This window comes from Tursiops truncatus, chromosome 15 (genome assembly GCF_011762595.2).
Source record: "Tursiops truncatus isolate mTurTru1 chromosome 15, mTurTru1.mat.Y, whole genome shotgun sequence".
NCBI lineage: Eukaryota > Metazoa > Chordata > Mammalia > Artiodactyla > Delphinidae > Tursiops > Tursiops truncatus.
Window position 1 is genome coordinate 61,221,909 of NC_047048.1, and position 21,967 is coordinate 61,243,875.

At 37.9% G+C, this 21,967-nt stretch overlaps 1 protein-coding gene across 4 annotated transcripts in view; it reads left to right on the forward strand.

Moving 5' to 3' along the window:
• Nucleotides 1-21,967, forward strand: part of CBFA2T2 (CBFA2/RUNX1 partner transcriptional co-repressor 2) — a 169,425-nt gene that overhangs the window by 98,452 nt on the left and 49,006 nt on the right. The gene's annotated exons all lie outside the window — the stretch shown is intronic.

A 21,967-nucleotide genomic window follows, 5' to 3' on the forward strand; every position in this document is an offset into this window, starting at 1 on the left:
CTTGAGATATGGTAAAGAAATAGAAAAGGCCTTTATTTCCCCAAAGATGGAATCAATCAAGCAGACTAAATACTTGCTTGATTGGTGCAATGGTAATAAGTGCAATGAAGAAAATAATGGTCATGGGATGATCTGGTAGGGAGAGTAAATAGTAACTTAGGGAAGCTCCCTCTTAGGACATCTGTGCTGACATCTGAATGATAAGGAGTAAGCCATTCAACAACTTGGGGGAAACCATTCTAGGCCAAAGGAATAGCCTGAGTTAAGGCACTGAAGTGGAAGTTCTCAGGACACTTGAGAAGTAGAAAGAAGGTCACCTTAACTAATGCATAGCAAGGGCAGGACAGGACATGAAATTGGACAAACAGGCATGGGGTAGCTCAGCAGTTCTCGAATTCTTTGGTTTCAGGATCTCTTTCCACTCTAAAAATTGTTAAGGATCCCCAAAGAACATTTTTTTTTTTTATGGAAGATACACACTCCCATCAGAAATTAGAATAGATGTTTAAAATATTCCCTTAAAATAATCCCATTACATGTTAATATAAACAAGATTTTTATGAAAAATATCTTTCAAAGCAATAGAAGAGTGGCTCTGTTCAATAGTTTTGCAAGCCTCTTTAATGACCGGCTTAATGGAAGATAACTGGATTCTCATGTCTGCTTCTGCATCAAGTCTCTTATAGTATCGTTCATCAAGTAGTTACTGGAAAAAGCCACTGTGTACTCATAAAGGAGTAAGAATAAAAAAGGCAAAAAAAAAAAAAGTAGATAACCTGTGATGATGATGATAATGATGATGATGATGATGATGATGATGATAATGATAATGGCTTTGACCCTCTAGAACCTCCAAGGGTTTCCAGAACATGCTTTGAGAACTTCTGGGTAGATCATTGCGTTTAAGCCAAGGTAGAGTTTGTATTTTATTGTAAGAACAGTGGGAAGCCATTAGAAGAGTTTAAATAGATCTGTGACAAGATCTAAAAAAATCAGCACTTTGCTGTTACATGGAGAATGGATTGGAAGGGACAAAAGCAGAAGGAAAAAGGTTAGGAAGCAGTTGCAGTAGTAGAGGTGAGAGATGACGTGGCTTGAGCTAAAGTAGAACAGTGGAGATGGGATAAGTAATATATTGTGATATATTTTAGAGTTGACCTGTCAGGATTTACTGGTATATTGTTCTAGAATATTCTGTGTCCCAGAGAAATTGTAGCACAGATGCATCAGCAGGTGGAACCACAGACACCTGGGTTTGAATCTTGGAAAAGCCATTAATTAGCTGCGTGAGAAATTCATTATTTCTTCCTGTCTCCAGAAAAAAACATGTAAGAAGGATTTTATGTGACTGAGAAGACTGGAGTTGGCTTGTTCTCTGACAGTCTCAGTTCTCCGAGTTACCTGACTTTGGCTGCATGTGTTTGGGCAGGGCAGTAATTGACACACAATGTTAAGAGGTTGAGATTTAGATTGTAGTAGGGGTAACATTCACCTCAAGGCAAGATGCTAATCAAATGTAATTTTTTTTTTTTTTTTTTTTTTTTTTTTTTTTTGCGGTATGCGGGCCTCTCACTGTTGTGGCCTCTCCCGTTGCGGAGCACAGGCTCCGGACGCGCAGGCTCAGTGGCCATAGCTCATGGGCCCAGCCGCTCCGCGGCATGTGGGATCTTCCCGAACCAGGGCACAACCCGTGTCCCCTGCATTGACAGGCAGACTCTCAACCACTGCGCCACCAGGGAAGGCCTAATCAAATGTAATTTTAAGTCATTCTGTTCATGTGAGAAATATTAACTTGGTGGAGACTTGAAACAGATGGTGTGCAGTTAGAATAGATAACTATATTATTCCAAATAAACATTTGTTGGAGCTGGGGAGCAACAATCCATTTTTCACTTTTCCCTATTTACATTATCAAGTCAGCTGTGTTGCTGCTGCTTTTAACTTGCATTAAGGTTATCAACACAGTTTTGAAGTTGGCAGGCAATTACAACATATCTTTAAATATTAAAATCATTAGCATTGGAAGAGACCCTTTACTTACTTTCAACATATAGTGGTATAATGATTGTTAATACATTCCTGATAGATTTCTAATAATATCTGATACTTGAATAGTGTAACAGAGCACTTTCTTAGCTGTTACTTTATTGGCCTTTCAACACCTCCCTTCCTCCCATGTTACAGATGAGGAAAGCAGGACTCTGAAGTGACTTGTGCAAGGTCCCAAAGCTGATAAATTGGCAGAACAATCAAGATTCAAAGTCAAATCATCTAGTTTCATGCCCACTTCTTTCTTCTACAATAGTCTGCCTTCGACTCTTCAAGGACTTAAATCTCCAGCTGGCTTGGAATTTGGTCCATTTGTCAGACTGCCCTTTTCTTCTTATCTTTTGCTGCAAACTAGCCTTTTCATCTTTACTATATATTCTGTTTCAACTAAGAGATAGTCTTAAATTGGGAGAGGAAGCAAGATTATATATTAACTGTTTTATCTGTCCTAAAGCCTTTAGCCATTGTGCTTGACTTGTCCCAATTAAGTTCTGGAGCGAGAGTTGTGTGCAGTCTCTAAAATGCTTTTGTATCCTTTGCCACAAATAATATATTTGTTCTAACCTTCTTTGTAATTATATCTTGCTTGTTGATGCTTTGACAAAGCCAAAGTTTTAAAATATTTGGTTTTGCAATGTATTTTCTTTTTTTAAATTTATTTTGTTATTGAAGTATAGTTGAATTACAGTGTTGTGGTAATTACTGCTGTACAGCAAAGTGACTCAGTTATACATATATATATATACATTCTTTTTCTTATTCTTTTCCATTATGGTTTATCACAGGATACTGACTGTAGTTTCCTGTGCTATACAGTAGGACCTTATTGTTTATCCATTCTATACAAGTTTGCATCTGCTAATCTCAAATTCCCAATCCAACCCTCTCCCAACCCCTTCCCGCTTGGCACCACCAGTCTTATTCTCTATGTCCCTGATTCTGTTTCTGTTTCATAGATAGGTTCATTTGTGTCATATTTCAGATTCCACATGTAAGTGGTATCATATGGTATTTGTCTTTCTCTTTCTGACTTTCTTCACTTAGTATGATAATCTGTAGTTGCATCCATGTTGCAGCAAATGGCATTATTTGGTTCTTTTTTATGGCTGAGTAGTATTCCATTGTATATATGTACCACATCTTCTTTATCCATTCATTTGTCAGTGGACATTTAGGTTGTTTCCATGTCTTGGCTATTGTGAATAGTGCTGCTATGGGCATAGGGGTGCATGTATTTTTGAATTATAGTTTTGTCTGGATATATGCCCAGGAGTGGGATTGCTGGGTTATTTGGTAATTCTATTTTTAGTTTTCTGAGGAACCTCCATACTGTTCTCCACAGTGACTGCACCAACTTACATTCCCACCAACAGTGTGCGAGGGTTCCCTTTTCTCCACACCCTCTCCAGCATTTGTTATTTGTAGACTTCTTAATGATGGCCATTCTGACTGGTGTGAGGTGATACCTCATCGTAGTTTTGATTTGCATTTCTCTAATAATTAGCAATGTTGAGCATCTTTTCATGTGCCTATTGGCCATCTGTATTTCTTCTTTGGAGAATGTCTCTTTAGGTCTTCTGCCCATTTTTCTGTTGGGTTGTTTGTTTTTTTGTTGTCAAGTTGTATGAGCTGTTTGTATATTTTGGAAATTAATCCCTTGTCAGTCACATTGTTTGCAAATATTTTTCCCATTCTGTAGGTTGTCTTTTTGTTTTGTTTATGGTTTCTTTTGCTGTGGAAAAGCTTGTAAGTTTGATAAGGTTCCACTTGTTTATTGAGAGGTATTTTCTTAATCATAGGTCTAATCTCTATAACAACCTAAACAGCTAGAATGTATTCCTATATGAATAATTGTATTTAATTTTGAAATTCACAGTGCCTACAGTTTGGAAGATTATACTCTTTACTTGGATTCTGGTTGTTTCCAATTTCCCTAGCTGCTCATTTTCTTTCCTTTTTTCTCTTTTAAAAAATTATTTATTTATTTATTTTTAGCTGTGTTGGGTCTTCGTTGCTGCACGCGGCTTTGTCTAGTTGCGGTGAGTGGGACTATTCTTCATTGCGGTGCGTGGGCTTCTCATTGCAGTGGCTTCTCTTGTTGCGGAGCATGGGCTCTAGGTGCGTGGGCTTCAGTAGTTGTGGCTCTCAGACTCAGTAGTTGTGGCTCATGGGCTCTAGAGTGCACGCTCAGTAGTTGTGGGGCACGGGCTTAGTTGCTCCGTGGCATGTGGGATCTTCCCGGTCCAGGGCTTGAACCTGTGTCCCCTGCATTGGCAGGCAGATTCTTAACCACTGCACCACCAGGGAAGTCATTCCTTTCATTTTTATTGAAATATAGTCAACATACAGCTCTGTATAAGTTTAAGGTATAACGCATAATGTAATGACTTGACGTAGTGCTGCTGGTTTTCAGTCTCCTTTTTTAGTTTCTTTTTATCTTGTGTGATCCCCCAAATTAGAGTACTTAAAGATCACTCCTTGGGCTTCCCTGGTGGCGCAGTGGTTGAGAGTCCGCCTGCCGATGCAGGGGACACGGGTTCGTGCCCCGGTCCGGGAAGATCCCACATGCCGTGGAGCGGCTGGGCCCGTGCGCCATGGCCGCTGAGCCTGCGCGTCTGGAGCCTGTGCTCCACAACGGGAGAGGCCACAACAGTGAGAGGCACTCCTTGAACCTCTACTCTATACTCACTTCCTCTAATATATCCAATTTCAGGCTTTAAATAGCATCTATGTATCATCAGTTGACAACTTTCCTACCACAGGCCTCATTTCAGACTTTTATATCCAGCTGCCTATGCAGCATCCCCATTTGAATATCTACTATGCATTTCAAACTTAGTTCTGATCTCAAACTATACCCCCCACCCCCCATCTTTCTTTCACATTTTCCCTCATCTTAGTAAATAGCAACGCCATCCTTCCAGTTGCTCAGGCTAAAAACCTCAAAATTATTCCTTGAGCTCTATCCTCAGCAGTAGAATACCTTGTAGATATTCAACTATTTTCAAATGAATGAATGAGAGAATACTAAAATTCGGTTCAGGAAAAGCTGCTCAACCTCCTTAACCTAAGTATTTTTTTTCATCCCTTCCCACCTTCACTATTATAGGGCTGAATTATGTCCCCTAAAAATGTATATGTTGAAGTCCTACCCCTCAGTACTTCAGAATGTGAATGAATTTGGAGGTAAGGTCTTTAAGGAGGTAATCAAGTTCAAATGAGGTCATTAGGGTTGGCCCTAATCCAATATGACTGATGTTCTTATACAAAGAGAATTCGGACACAGATATCTTCAGAGGGGAAGACCATGTGAAGACACAGGGAGAAGAAAGCTACTTACAATTCAACAAGAAAGGCTCCAGAAGAAACCAACCCTGACAACACCTCAGACTTCTAGCTTGCAAAATTGTGAGAAAATAAATCTCTGTTATTTAAGCCACCTAGTCTATGATACTTCGTTAGGACAGCCAAACTAGTATACCAAAAAGAACAGTTCCATAAAAAGCAGCTATACTCTTTTTCATATTCCAGTGTAGGAAAATAACACCTTTTATTGCCATGTTCTTTTTTCTTTCCTCCTTTGTTGTCTTACTCATATTTTCCCTGTGAATGGTATTGTCCTAAAAAGGCTTTGATAGATAGAAGGTGGACATGGGTAACTGAGCCTGGCTCTCCAGAACTGGGAGCTGAAAACATCAGCAGAGAAATGCAAAGCAGAATATTCTGTGAAAACAGTATGGACAAATTGCAGAATGTGGGAAATAGTGAGAGCGAGGAGCTTGTAAACATGTTATAAATCTTTGACTTTATGACTAATCCAAAGAAACTGATTAGTAGCTTGAAGAAGAGGATCTGAATAAACTATCAAAGTATGAACAAATATTTAGTGTATAAATAGTCACTATCCTTTTTTTTTAAAAGAAATATGTATTGAGTTCAGTTCAGAAATATGTATTGAGTTCAGTTGTTCTTTCTTCATTTAAATATTTATTTATTTATTTGGCTGCCTCAGGTCTTAGTAGTGACATGCTGGCTCTTCATTGTGGCGCGCAGGCTTCTCTCTAGTTGTGGCACGCAGGCTTCTCTCTAGTTGTGGCATGTGGGCGCGGGCTCAGTAGTTGCGGCATGTGGGCTAAGTTGCCCCGCGGAGTGTGGGATAATAGTTCCCCGACCAGGGATTGAACCCGTGTCCCCTGCATTGGAAGGCAGATTCTTAACCAGTGGACTACCAGGGAAGTCCTGTCACTATCCTTTTTTAAATTTATTTTTTATTGAAGTATAGTTGAGATACAGTGTGTTAGTTTCTGGTGTACAGAAAAGTGATTCAGTTACACATATATATTTTTTCATATTCTTTTCCATTATGGTTTATTACAGGATACTGAATATAGTTCCCTGTGTTGTACAGTAGGACCTTGTTGTTTATCCGTTCTCTATATAATAGTTTGCACCTGCTAATCCCAAACTCCCAATCCATCCCTCCCCTTCATCCCTTCCCCCTTGGCAACCACAAGTCTGTTCTCTATGTCTGTGAGTCTGTTTCTGTTTTGTAAATAAGTTCATTTGTGTCATATTTTAGATTCCACATATAAGTGCTATCATATGATATTTGTCTAATCAATCAACAAGTCCTATTTATTGTAACTCTAATTATTTTTGAAATTTATCCCTATTTTTCCATTCCTATTGCTACTCTTATCCCAGGCCACAATCATCTCCCACTATAATAACCTTGTAAGTAGTCTCTTCCTGCATTATGATCTCACCATTTTCCCCATCGCAGCTAGTGATCTTTCTTTTCTTAGGAAATATTTCAAGTTTACAAAGTAAGAAAAAAGCACAATATAACAAACACTCATGTACCCACCCTTAGCTTTGTCAAATTTTAATGTTTTGTCTTATAATTTGCTTCAGATCTCTTAATGAAGTGAAATGTTAGAACTACAATTTGTGACTCTGCCTGATTCCATTCCTTTTCTTCCCTTTGCATTAGTCAGTATCCTGAATTTGATGTTTATTATTCCCTTGCTTTTGAAAAATATTTTACTACATATATGTATGTAAATGTATCGCATGTAAATCAATCCCTTATCATATATAAATTTTAAAATGGTTTTTATGGAAATGTCATACTATCCATATTTTTCCGGCAACATACTCTTTTTACCAAATATTTTTACATTGTTTTGAGATTTATCTTTTCGATACATAGAGCTCTGGTTCTCTTATTTTAACAGTATTGACTGTTTCATTTCTGAATTAGCCACAGTTGTCTATTCTCTATTGCTGGACATTTAACATGTTTCTCTTATATGTAAATTTTAGTAATTGCTCATCAGGTTACACCAAAAGTCTTGCTGGCATGTAATAAGAATTGCATTGAATTTATACATTAAAATGAAGAGAAAATATTAGTAATAGTAAGTCTTCCCATCCATAAGCACAATAGATCTTTCCAACTATTTGTCTCCTTTTATGTCTTTCTGTCTACTTATGTTCTTTATAAAGGTTTTATATATCTTGTGTTAGGTTTATTCCTAGGTGGTTTATACTTTTTGTTGTATATTCGTATGTTTTTGAAATTACTGTTTATTTGCTGGTATATAGGAATGTAATTAATTTTTAAAATATTGGACTTTTATCTAGCAACCCTGCTGAACCTGCATGTTAATTCTAATATTGGGTGGTAGAGTCTCTTGGTTCTATATAGAAAGTCATCTTGTGTGTACAAAAGGATAATTTTATTTCTTTCTTTCCAATCCTTATACCCATTATGGTTGGTTAACTGTCCTGCTGCTATGGCTTGACCCTTGAGTAAATATTGAATAGAAGCATAGATACTAGACATCTTTATCTTTTGGAGTTGAAAGGCATTGCTTACAATATTTCACCAATAAGTATATGGGTTTTTAGAGGAGACCCTGTATCAAGTTAAGGAATTGATCTTCTATTTCTAGTTTTATTCATGCTCATGAGTGGAATTGGGTTTTAGTGAATGCTTTTCTGTAATTATAGAGGTGATTTTAAGGTGGGTTTTGGGAGGGAGGATTTTTAAAAATTAATTTTTATTGGAGTATAGTTGATTTACAATATTATGTTAGTTTCTGCTGTACAGCAAAGTAAATCTGTTACACATATATATCCACTCTTTTTTAGCTTCTTTTCCCATACAGGTAATTACAGAGTATTAAGTAGAGTCCCCTGTGCTATACAGTAGGTTCTTATTAGTTATCTGTTTTATATATAGTAGTGTGTATACATCAATCCCAGTCTCCCAATTTATCCCTCCCCCGACCCCATAACCTTACGTTTGTTTTCTACATCTGTGACTGTATTTCTGTTTTCTAAATAAGATCATTTGTACCATTTTTTTAGATTCCACATATAAACAATATCATATGATATTTGTCTTTCTTTGTCTGGCTTACTTCACTTAGTATGACAATCTCCAGATCCATCCATGTTGCTGTAAATGGCATTATTTCATTCTTTTCAAGGTGTTTTTAAAAAATCTGTTAATGTGGTGAATAATTGGATTTTCTAATAGTATATTATCCTTACATTCTTAAATAAACTCAGCTTGATTGTGATTTCTTTAAAAAAAATACATTGATGGATTTGGTTTGCTAATTTTTTCAGCTTTATTGTGATATAATTTATATATAATAAAATTCACGCATGTAATATATACAGTTTAAGTTTTAGCTAATGTATGTAGTTGTGTTAGCACCATTATAATCAAGATATAGAATATTTCCATCACCATAAAAAGATTTATCATGCCCCCTAATGTGCCCCTTTGTAGTCAGTTTCTTCCCATCAGTACCAGGGACTGATCTGCTTTTTGTCACTAATTTTGTCTTATCTAAAGTTTCTTGTAAATAGGATAATACAGTATGTAGTTTTGTTGTGTGCCTGGCATCTTTCACTTAGCCTAATGCTTCTGGTATTCACCCATGTTGTTGGATGGTAGTGTGTTCTTTTTTTTTTTTTTTAAAGATTTATTTATTTTGGCGGTCCTGGGTCTTAGTTGCAGCATGTGGGATCTTTTAGGTGCAGCATGCAGGCTTCTTAGTTGTGGCATGGGAACTCTTAATTGCGGCATACATGTGGGATCTAGTTCTGATCCGGGATAGATCCCGGGCCCCCTGCATTGGGAGCGCAGATTCTTACCCACTGGACCACCAGGGAAGTCCTGGTATTGTGTTCCTTTTTGTTGATGTGTTACAATTTGTGTTTCTTTGATGACTAGCATGTTGAGCATCTTTTTATGTCCTTATCAGTCATTTGTATATCTTTTGGGAATTGTCCCTTTAAATCTTTCTGTGCATTCTTAAAATTGGGTTGTTTGTTATTATCAAGTTGTTAGAGTTACTTATATATTCTGGGTTATCTCTGTGTATGGTGTCAGATGGCACCCGTAGAAGATACAGAAAAGAGATGAATAAGGAGGAGATAAGCATAATCATGAAGCCAGTGATCCTTCACAGGTATGCTGGTCATCTTTGAGGTTCTCCTTTTAGGTCTGTCTGATTTTTGGAAGAACATCAGGTAACTAGCCTCCTATTTGCAGCTCCTTAGCTCTGACTTATGTTGTTAGTGTTCTGTCTTTAAATAATTTTTTTCTGTTTTAAAGTAATTTCCATATGTTATTTTCTTTCAAGGTCAATAAGTAGAAGTCTCTTTATAACCAGTCTTAAGAAAACAAAAACATTATTCAGATGAACCACTTCAGTGGATGTGGGTTAAAAAAAAGAAGTTTTATAGGCATAGAAAAAAAAGTAAACTAAGAATTAGATGGTTGAATTTTTGCAGTTTTTTAATCAACCATAGCAGAGGTTGGTTAACTATGGCCCACTGCCAATTTTTGCATATAAAGTTTTATTGGAACACAGCCCAGTTCTTTGTGTATTGTCTACTGTACCACCACAGCAGAGTGAAATAGTTGTGACAGAGACCATATGGCCCAAAATGCCAAAAATATTTACTATCTTGCCCTTTGCAGAAAAAGTTTGCTGATCCCTGAGCTGTAGGAATGTATTAAATTAATTTTCCAGTGTAGCGGCCTGAACCAAGATGGCGGAGTAGAAGCATGTGGTCTCACTCCCTCTCGCGAGAACACCAGAATCACAACCAGCTGCTGGACAATCATCGACAGGAAGACACTGGAACTCACCAAGAAAGATACCCCACATCCAAAGACAAAGAAGAAGCCACAGTGAGACGGTAGAAGGGGCACAATCACAGTAAAATCAAATCCCATAACTGCTGGGTGGGTGACTCACAGACTGGAGAACACTTATACCACAGAAGTCCACCCACTGGAGTGAAGGTTCTGAGCCCCATGTCAGGCTTCCCAACCTGGGGGTCTGGCAACGGGAGGAGGAATTCCTAGAGAATCAGACTTTGCAGGCTAGTGGGATTTGATTGCAGGACTTTGACAGGACTGGGGGAAACAGAGACTCCACTCTTGGAGGGCACACACAAAGTAGTGTGCACATCGGGACCCAGGGGAAGGAGCTGTGACCCCTGGGGAGACTGAACCAGACCTACCTGCTAGTGTTAGAGGGTCTCCTGCAGAGGCAGGGGGTGGCTGTGGCTAACCGTGGGGACAAGGACACTGGCAGCAGAAGTTCTGGGAAGTACTCCTTGGTGTGAGCCCTCCCAGAGTCTGCCATTAACCTCACCAAAGTGCCCAGGTAGGGCTTCCATGGTGGCACAGTGGTTGAGGGTCTGCCTGCCAATGCAGGGGACACGGGTTCGAGCCCTGGTCTGGGAAGATCCCACATGCCATGGAGCGGGTGGGCCTGTGGGCCACAACTACTGAGCCTATGCATCTGCAGCCTGTGCTCCGCAACAAGAGAGGTCGCGATAGTGAGAGACCTGTGCACCGCGATGAAGAGTGGGCCCCGCTTGCCTCAAGTAGAGAAAGCCCTCGCACAGAAACGAAGACACTACACAGCCAAAAATTAAATAAATAAATAAACAATAAAATTAAAAAAAAAAAAAAGACCCCAGGTAGGCCCCAGTGTTGAGTTGCCTCAGGCCAAACAACCAACAGGAAGGTAACCCAACCCCACCCATCAGCAGTCAAGAGGATTAAAGTTTTACTGAGTTCTGCGCACCAGAGCAACAGTCAGCTCTACCCACCACCATTCCCTCCCATCAGGAAACTTGCACAAGCCTCTTAGATAGCCTCATCCACCAGAGGGCAGACAGCAGAAGCAAGAAGAACTGCAATCCTACAACCTGTGGAACAAAAACCACTTTCACAGAGAGATAGACAAGATGAAAAGGCAGAGGGCTATGTACCAGATGAAGGAACAAGATAACACCCCAAAAAAACAACTAAATGAAGTGGAGATAGGCAACGTTCCAGAAAAAGAATTCAGAAGAATGATAGGGAAGATGATCCAGGACCTCGGAAAAAGAATGGAGGCAAAGATAGAGAAGATGCAAGAAATGTTTAACAAAGTCCTAGAAGAAATAAAGAACAAACAAACAGAGATGAACAATACAATAACTAAAATGAAAACTACACTAGAAGGAATCAATAGCAGAATAACTGAGGCAGAAGAACAGATAAGTGACCTGGATGACAGAATGGGGGAATTCACTGCTGTGGAACAGAATAAAGAAAACAGAATGAAAAGAAATGAAGACAACCTAAGAGACCTCTGGGACAACATTAAACGCAACAACATTCGCATTATAGGGGTCCCAGAAGGAGAAGAGAGAGAGAAAGGACCAGAGAAAATGTTTGAAGAGATTATAGTCGAAAACTTCCCTAACATGGGAAAGGAAATAGCCACCCAAGTCCAGGAAGCGCAGAGAGTACCATACAGGATAAACCCAAGGAGAAACACGCCGAGACACATAGTAATCAAATTGACAAAAATTAAAGACAAAGAAAAATCACTGAAAAACGACAAATAAGGGAAAAACGACAAATAACAAATACAAGGGAACTCCCAGAAGGGTAACAGCTGATTTCTCAGCAGAAACTCTACAAGCCAGAAGGGAGTGGCATGATATACTTAAAGTGATGAAAGGGAAGAACCTACAACCAAGAGTACTGTACCTGGCAAGGATCTCATTCAGATTCGATGGAGAAATCAAAAGCTTTACAGACAAGCACAAGCTAAGAGAATTCAGCACCACCAAACCAGCTCTACAACAAATGCTAAAGGAACTTCTCTAAGTGGGAAACACAAGAGAAGAAAAGGACCTACAAAAACAAACGCAGAACAATTAAGAAAATGTTCATAGGTACATACATATCGATAATTACCTTAAACATGAATGGATGAAATGCTCCAAATAAAAAACACAGGCTTGCTGAATGGACACAAAAACAAGACCCATATATATGCTGTCTACAAGAGACCCACTTTCAGACCTAGGGACACTTACAGACTGAAAGTGAGGGGATGGAAAAAGATATTCCATGCAAATGGAAATCAAAAGAAAGCTGGAGTAGCAATACTCATATCAGATAAAATAGACTTTAAAATAAAGAATGTTACAAGAGACAAGGAAGGACACTACATAATGATCAAGGGACCAATCCAAGAAAAAGATATAACAATTATAAATATATATGCACCCACATAGGAGCACCTCAATACATAAGGCAACTGCTAACAGCTATAAAAGAGGAAATCGACAGTAACACAGTAATGGGGATTTTAACACTTCACTTACACCAATGGACAGATCATCCAAAATGAAAATAAATAAGAAAACAGAAGCTTTAAATGACACAATAGACCAGATAGATTTAATTGATATTTATAGGACATTCCATCCAAAAACAGCAGATTACACTTTCTTCTCAAGTGCACACGGAACGTTCCCCAGGATACATCACATATTGGGTCACAAATCAAGCCTCAGTAAATTTAAGAAAATTGAAGTCATATCCAGCATCTTTTCTGACCACAATGCTATGAGATTAGAAATGAAGTACAGGTAAAAAAACGTAAAAAACACAAACACACAGAGGCTAAACAATCTGTTCTAAATACCCAAGAGATCACTGAAGAAATCAAAGAGGAAATCAAAAAATACCTAGAGACAAATGACAATGAAAACACGATGATCCAAAACCTATGGGATGCAGCAAAAGCAGTTCTAAGAGGGAAGTTTATAACTATACAAGCCTACCTCAAGAAACAAGAAAAATCTCAAATAAACAATCTAACCTTACACCTAAAGGAACTAGAGGAAGAAGAACAAACAAAACCCAAAGTTAGCAGAAGTAAAGAAATCATAAAGATCAGAGCAGAAATAAATGAAATAGAAACAAAGAAAACAATAGCAAAGATCAATAAAACTAAAAGCTGGTTCTTTCAGAAGATACATTGACCAACCATTAGCCTGACTCATCAAGAAAAAGGGGGAGAGGACTCTAATCAATAAAATTAGAAATGAAAAAGGAGCAGTTACAACAGACACCGCAGGAATACAAAGCATCCTAAGAGACTACTACAAGCAACTCTATGCCAATAAAATGGACAACCTGGAAGAAATGGACAAATTCTTAGAAAGGTATAACCTTCCAAGACTGAACCAGGAAGAAACAGAAAATATGAACAGACCAATCACAAGTAGTGAAATTCAAACTGTGATTAAAAATCTTCCAAGAAACAAAAGTCCAGGACCAGATGGCTTCACATGTGAATTGTATCAAACATTTAGAGAAGAGCTAACACCCATCCTTCTCAAACTCCTCCAAAAAATTGCAGAGGAAGGAACACTCCCAAACTCATTGAGGCCACCATCACCCTGATACCAAAATCAGACAAAGATACTACAAAAAAAGAAAATTACAGACCAATATCACTGATAAATATAGATGCAAAAATTCTCAACAAAATACTAGCAAACAGAATCCAACAACACATTAAAAGGATCATACACCATGATCAAGTGGGATTTATCCCAGGTATACCAGGATTCTTCAATATATGCAAATCAATCAATGTGATACACCATATTAACAAATTGAAGAATAAAAACCATATGATCATCTCAATAGATGCAGAAAATGCTTTTGACAAAATTCAACACCCATTTATGATAAAAACTCTCCAGAAAGTGGGCATAGAGGGAACCTACCTCAACATAATAAAGGCCATATACAGAAACCCACAGCAAACATCATTCTCAATTGTGAAAAACTGAAAGCATTTCCTCTAAGATCAGGAACAAGACAAAAATGTCCACTCTCACCACTATTATTCAACATAGTATTGGAAGTACTAGCCACGGCAATCAGAGAAGGAAAAGAAATAAAAGGAATACAAATTGGAAAAGAAGAAGTAAAACTGTCACTGTTTGCAGATGACATGATACTATACATAGAGAATCCTAAAGATGCCACCAGAAAACTACTAGAGCTAATCAATGAGTTTGGTGAAGTTGCAGGATAGAAAATTAATTCACAGAAATCTGTTGCATTCCTATATACTAATGATGAAAAATCTGAAAGAGAAATTAAGGAAACACTCCCATTTACTACTGCAACAAAAAGAATAAAATACCTAGGAATAAACCTACCTAGGGAGACAGAAGACCTGTATGCAGAAAACTATAAGACACTGATGAAAGAAATTAAAGATGATACGAACAGATGGAAAGATATACCATGTTCTTGGATTAGAAGTATCAATACTGTGAAAATGACTATACTACATAAAGCAATCTACAGATTCAGTGTAATCCCTATCAAACTACCAATGGCTTTTTTTATGGGACTAGAACAAAAAATCTTAAAATTTGTATGGAGACACAAAAGTCCCTGAATAGCCAAAGCAGTCTTGAGGGAAAAAAACGCAGGTGGTGGAATCAGACTCCCTGGTTTCAGACTATACTACAATGATACAGACAATATGGTACTGGCACAGAAACATAGATCAATGGAACAAGATAGAAAGCCCAGAGATAAACCCACACACCTGTGGTCAACTAATCTATAATAAAGGAGGTAAGGATATACAATGGAGAAAAGACAGTCTCTTCAATAAGTGGTGCTGGGATAACTGGACAGCTACCTGTAAAAGAGTGAAATTAGAACACTCCCTAACACCATACCCAAAAATAAACTCAAAATGGATTAGAGACCTAAATGTAAGACCGGACACTATAAAAGTCTTAGAGGAAAACATAGGAAGAACACTCTTTGACATAAATCACAGCAAGATCTTTTTTGATCCACCTCCTAGAGTAATGGAAATAAAAACAAAATTAAACAAACGGGACCTAATGAAACTTCAAAGCTTTTGCACAGCAAAGGAAACCATAAACAAGGTGAAACGACAACCCGCAGAATGGGAGAAAATATTTGCAAACGAATGAATGGACAAAGGATTAATCTCCAAACTATATAAATAGCTCCTGCAGCTCAGTATTAAAAAAACAAACAACCCAATCCAAAAAGGGCAGAAGACCTCAGCCTCAATAGGCATTTCTCCAAAGAAGACATACAGATGGCCAAGAAGCACATGAAAAGCTGCTCAGCATCACTAATTAGTAGAGAAATGTAAATCAAAACTACAGTGAGGTATTACCTCACACCAGTTAGAATGGGCATCATCAGAAAATCTACAAACAGCAAATGCTGGAGAGGGTGTGGAGAAAAGGGAACCCTCTTGTACTGTTGGTGGGAATGTAAATTGATACAGCCACTATGGAGAACAGTATGGAGGTTCCTGAAAAAACTAAAAATAGAATTACCATATGATCCAGCAATCCCAGCACTGGGCATATACCCAGAGAAAAGCATAATTCAAAAAGACACATGCACTCGAATGTTCATTGCAGCACTATTTACAATAGCCAGGTCATGGAAGCAACCTAAATGCCCATCGACAGATGAATGGATAAATAAGTTGTGGTACATGTATACAATGGAATATTACTCAGCCATAAAAAGGAACGAAATTGGGTCATTTGTTGAAACCTGGATGGATCTGGAGACTGTCATACAGAGTGAAGTAAGTCAGAAAGAGAAAAACAAATATTGTATATAATCGCATATATGTGGAACCTAGAAAAATGGTACAGATGAACTGGTTTGCAGGACAGAAATTGAGACACAGATGTAGAGAATAAACGTATGGACACCAAAGGGAGAATGCCACGGGGGGGTTATGGTGGTGGTGTGATCAACTGGGCGATTGGGATTGACATGTACACACTGGTGTGTATAAAATTGCTGACTAATAAGAACCTGCTGTATATTAAAAAAATTCCAATGTATTTATCAATGTGGAATGGGAAAATTTGTTTTTTCAATCCCTATTGTAGTATATGGTAAAGCATTATTTTTGTTATAGTTGGGCTATGTCTTCAAGGTCCCTTGTGAAATATTTTCTGTTAATATCTTTTCTTGAGTCCTTATGCCTCAGTTTTTGTTGAATAATAAATTATGTGCCATTGTAAACAATTATTCCTGGCCATCTCCGCATATGAAGGCTGGATGTTGTTAGAAAGTTGGATGCATTGTCAGGTTTGTGGCAGAGCTACAAGGATGGGAAATGCTCATCCTTAAGCATGTCCTATGTCCATAATCAGTTTAACCAGACTTATAAGCCTGTAAGTGCAACAGTAGTTTTGCTGTGCTTTCCACTATCTTTAACAGATTAAAATAGTCATTTTTGGAAATGCTTCTTTTTTTTTTTTTGGAAATGCTTCTTATATGACAGTTACACATTTAGAACATTTACCTATTCTTGGCAGTGGTTAAAGAGAAATTGTGGTCAAGAAAATCTTTTTCCTGATTTTTCCCTTGGTTCTGATCCCAACTTTAGGGGCACCATTCAAACTATACCCTTCATGCTTTTTGTCATGTGCTACCTGGAAAGCCCATGTAGCCTTCCCAGTAAACCACTTAATGGTCTGTAGAGACATCCCTGGCCTTCATGAGTAAGTCATGCTTCTACTTCTTTAATTTCTTAGTATTTTGTACACATTTAAATGTATCTGTCTTTGCTGTAACTCAGGGCCCTGTCTTCTTTATCTCTTTGCCAAAGTCTGGCACAGGTCAGTCAGTAGCATGGCATCTAGAGCACCTCAAAATTCAACTACAAATGATTGGAAATAATCCAATTCATCAGTAGAGAATTGTTCAAATAAACTGTGGTACATCCCCACAATGGACTATCATGCATTTTTTTTATTAGTTTTTATTGGAGTATAGTTGATTTACAATGTTGTGTTAGTTTCTGCTGTACGGCAAAGTGAATCAGTTATACATATATCCACTCTTTTTTAGATTCTGTTCCCATATAGGTCATTACAGAGTACTGAGTAGAGTTCCCTGTGCTGTACAGTAAGTTCTTATTAGTTCTCTATTTTATATATCGTACTGTGTATATGTCAATCCCAGTTTCCCAATTTATCCCTTACCTCCATCATGCATTTGTTAAAAAGAAAAAAAGGTTGTGGAATTAAGAATTTCAGGACATACTGTAAAATTATAAAACAAAAGAAACAAAAAACCAAGGAGTAGTATAGTTTGTGTGTGGTATGGATCAGTTGTCTGTTGCTATAAGAAACCATGCTAAAACTTAGTGGCCTAAAACAATAATTTTGGGGGTTTTTTGGGTTATGAATCTATGAGTCGGGAAGTTCTCCTGCTCTTGCTTTTGCTCATTGATTCATATGTCTGCAAGCAGTTAACTACAGATCAGACTCATTAGGTTAGGATCTTACATGTTTGGGATCAGCTGGCCTTAGCTGGTATAACTCATCTCTGCTCCATGTGGTCTCATCCTCCAGCAGACTAGTCTGGATTTGCTTTCATGGCAGGGTTAGCATTCTGAGACAGGTGTAGAACCAGCACTGTTACACTTCCATCACATTATATGGGCCAGAGCAAGTCAGGGAGCCTGGCCAGACTCAGGGGAATAAGATCCCATTTCCTGAGGCATTGCAAAAGGCATGGTGCCATTCTTAGGGATGCTTAGTTTAATGTAATTATGCTGTCTTTGTATAAATGGGGATGGGATAAGAATTTATTTTTGCGTTTGCTCATTTGTACAGAGAAAGGATGGATGGATACACAAGAAACAGATTAAAATGGTTACATATGAGGTGGGGTATGTAGGTATAGAAGCAGGGAGTATTTCTTTTTATCTCATATATTGATTTTTGAACCATATAAATGTATACTTATAATACATACAAAAAAGAGAGTTATCTACTTAGTTAGCCTCTGCCCCCCAAAATAGTTCTCTTTAAACCATCACGATTATTTCTTAGTTAGGAATATGATTTGTTTTAAAGAAATGGTAATGGCTTTCTTGGACACCCTGTTTAGAATGATCAGCATTTCTGTACTGTGCATCTGAAAGGTCTATACTCAGCTTATTTTCCTCATAGATGATAATCAGGAGCACTTGACCATATCTTCTTCTACCCAGAGTTTAGCATAGATAAACATCTCAATGGCCAAATAAAATGATTCCTTCTAGTAGATTGTTCATCTGATTCAAGTAAACATGTAAGAGTGTGTACTGCGTTGTACCAGCCATTATTACGTATATTACATACATTTCCCTTCCCAATAACCCTGTGTTGTAAGTATTACCCTCAGAGACAGATGAAGAAAACCATAGTCACACAAGTAAGTGATAGAGCATCCTTCACATCAAGCTCACCTTCTTTCACCTAAACATCCTTTGCACTTGCAGCCCTGGGAGTTCCCCTTCTTTACAGTTGTTTGTGGGTAGCCCTTCCCCTCACATAATTGCATTTTTCTTCTCTCATTTTTATACTTCTTCTATTTATTGTTCCTTTGTCAACCTCAGTAATTTTTAAAGAACTGTAGTGGAAAAGCATTTCATAATGATTTGTAAATGCCCTCATTTGTGGGCAGTTTATCATACAAGATTCTTCTCAAGTAGCACTTACCTAGGATGTTTGTTTGTGTTTAGTATTACTTTCTCTTAAAGCTACAGAATAATTCTTCTCTTTTGCTTCATGTTTGATTCTTCAAATTCCTGTGTGGAAAGAAAAATCACACTGCCGTCACACAGAAAACTTTATTATTTTGTTCTCTCTTTCATCAGTTTTCTATTTTTATGACATCCATAGCATCTTGCACAATGAAGGGGTAAAATAATTATCCAGACATATTTTTCCCTGTTTGTCCCTCTTCTTTAGCTCAGGTTGTTTGGCTTTACATTGGTAGGTGTTGAATCATGTGGTCGGTCTATTTCCGTATATATCCAAATATTTAAAATAACCAGAGCACAGTTATAGAGTGACTAAATTATCAGTTACTTTGAACCTTAGAATCTATGTTTAGGATCAAGTTGAACCTTTCTGATAAAACTAAGGGTTAATTTTCTAGGACTGAATACTTTGTCTCTTTGATTCAAGCAGTGGTGTTTATGGGCTGAAGTCACACTTAAGAAAAAAAAAATTTCTTCTCTTTGAACTTTAAGCTTCTCTGGAATTGAAAAGAGCTCAAAATTTCATTGGTTCTTTCAAGGGATCCAGGTAGATGTTTTATAAAACCTAAGTTTTATAAAAATTCAGAAATGAAGTCACTTTAAACGTGATGGCATAAAGGAATGTATTGGCCACCAAGCAGAGGGTTAAAATGCCTGCTTTGGAGTGTACTCCTTATTTACCGTCTGAGCAACTGCTGGATTTGTCAGTTTATAAACCAGGATAGAGCTCTCACATCATGAAGTGCATTCTTGCCACCCAGCTTCCAACAAAAATATCATCTTACATTGTACTTGGTACTTTTGCGACTGTAGATTCTTGGATCATTCCATACAGTATCTCTGAGGTCACATGGATTGTTGATAGTATACACATTTTCTTTGGGGAACAAATGTTAATGTTAACTTGCACATAGTCATAAGGCTAGTTAAGTGATAAAATCAGGACTTGACACTAGTCGTCATGTTTTCTAATCATCATTATTCTTTATTGATTACCTTCTTTATAACTATCACTAGCCTAGGCATTATCTCTAATACATCAAAATGAGGCCTGGAAAGGTGAAGTGATGAGATAAAATTCATACAGATTTTATCATTCAGTGATAAAATCGTCATTAGAATGGCGATTCACACCAAACCTCTCAGTCTCTGTACCCATACTTTTCCTACTAGACAAGGGTTGTTGCTTGAAACGTGAGGAATGATACTAGTGTTGAAGGTTTGTGAGTAGTGACGTGAATAAGAGATAGGTAGTTTTAACCTAATATAAACCGTACTCTGGAGTCTGGGTTTTCCCCAGTTTCTAAGCTTTCAGTTGGTATATAATTCAGTGTTCTGCAGTTGGGCTGCTCTTGACTTTTTCATTCTGCCAAGTGCTGACTGCTAAAACACATCTCACTGATAAGCCCTCCTCCGGCCTTTGGCACCCTTGCTGTAAAGGCAGGTGGTCTGAAGAAAGGCTCCCCCTAGGTTGTTGCACACTATACACAACACATAACAGGGCGAGACAACTGTTAGTTCCTTCCTTCTTTTCTCCCCCCGCCCTCCAGAAAGCTGGGCCCCAGATGGAAGAGCTGGAAACGTGTCAACTGTTCTCTGAAGGGCATTGAGAAAACACTGTCAAGAAGAAAAAGGCAAACGCAATACCTAATTAGTTCACTAATCAGACAGGATGACCGTCCATTTTACAAAGAAAATGTCCTGGACAGAGATGGGAAGGGCTGGCAGAGTGTGCTCACATGGCTCTCAAAGACCTACACATTTTTGTCAGGGGATTTGTAACTTGGGGGCATTGCTACCCTGATTGACTTTATATATTCATTATATCTCTTCCCAAAATGTGACCACTGCAAACTAAGGCATAAAAGTAATATTTGGGGATGTTTTCCTCTTGAGAAAGTGCCCTTGAATGTGCCAAGATGTGCCTTGTTGCCAGTGTCATGAATCCTTTTATATGTATTGTGTTTGTAACTATGATCTCAGTGAAGGAAAACTTTGATTTAACATTCTCATTTGAACCTTTGGTCTCCATTTCTTGTACTTTACATTGAATTCAGCAGTTATTGGAGAATAAACACAGGGTACTTAAAGGAAAAGTTTGGAATTACTGAGAGGAACATAGCTCAATTTAAAGGTGATTATGGTAGCCATGGCCCTATTATTAACGAAGTAGGTAACAAGTTCCCTTTAATGGGAAAAAATAAGTTTTTGAAGATATTAGAACATTACTCTTCATTATCAAGTCTTCTTCATATTAGCTCAGACCTAATTCTAACATCAAGTTTAATCTACCTAATCTGACTTTCTGGGATTTGTTGCCATCAAGTGTTATCAAACAGCTGCTTATTATGAATTGTCCTCGTAGATGAAGTAGCCTGTACTTAGCTTAGGGTCAGCTCTACTTTTCTTTTTTTTTGGACAATATACATCGTAAATCACATGCCTGGTATCAGAGATGTTGACTCCACTTCATTTTTCTTACTTAGAATAGTTGATATGTATAAATATGTATTTCATCATTCATAGTAATTTATATACAACTGACTGATTCTATTTCCATGGCATGCAGTTGATGCTTACTTGTCTGGACAGTCCCACATTAGCTTTTTTTTACCACTACTACTTCAGTTAATTTGTAAGAAGTCAAGAAAGAATGCCGTTGAGATAAGCTGAATTTATAACCTGGTTTCTTCCTTTCTCAGCCACTATCCTCACTGTTAACTCTAATGTCACATCATCCCTTGACCTTGCTGCCTTGTCTTAGATTCCTAGGATTGCTGTAAAAGTACTATACACTGGGTGGCTTAAAACAACACTATTCTCTCACAGTTCAAGAGGTCAGAAATCCAAAATCAAGGTATCAGCAGGGTTGATTCCTTCTTGGCCTCAGAGGAAGAATCTATTCTATACCTGTCTCCTAGCTTCAGGTGTTTGCTGATAATCCTTGGCATTCCTTG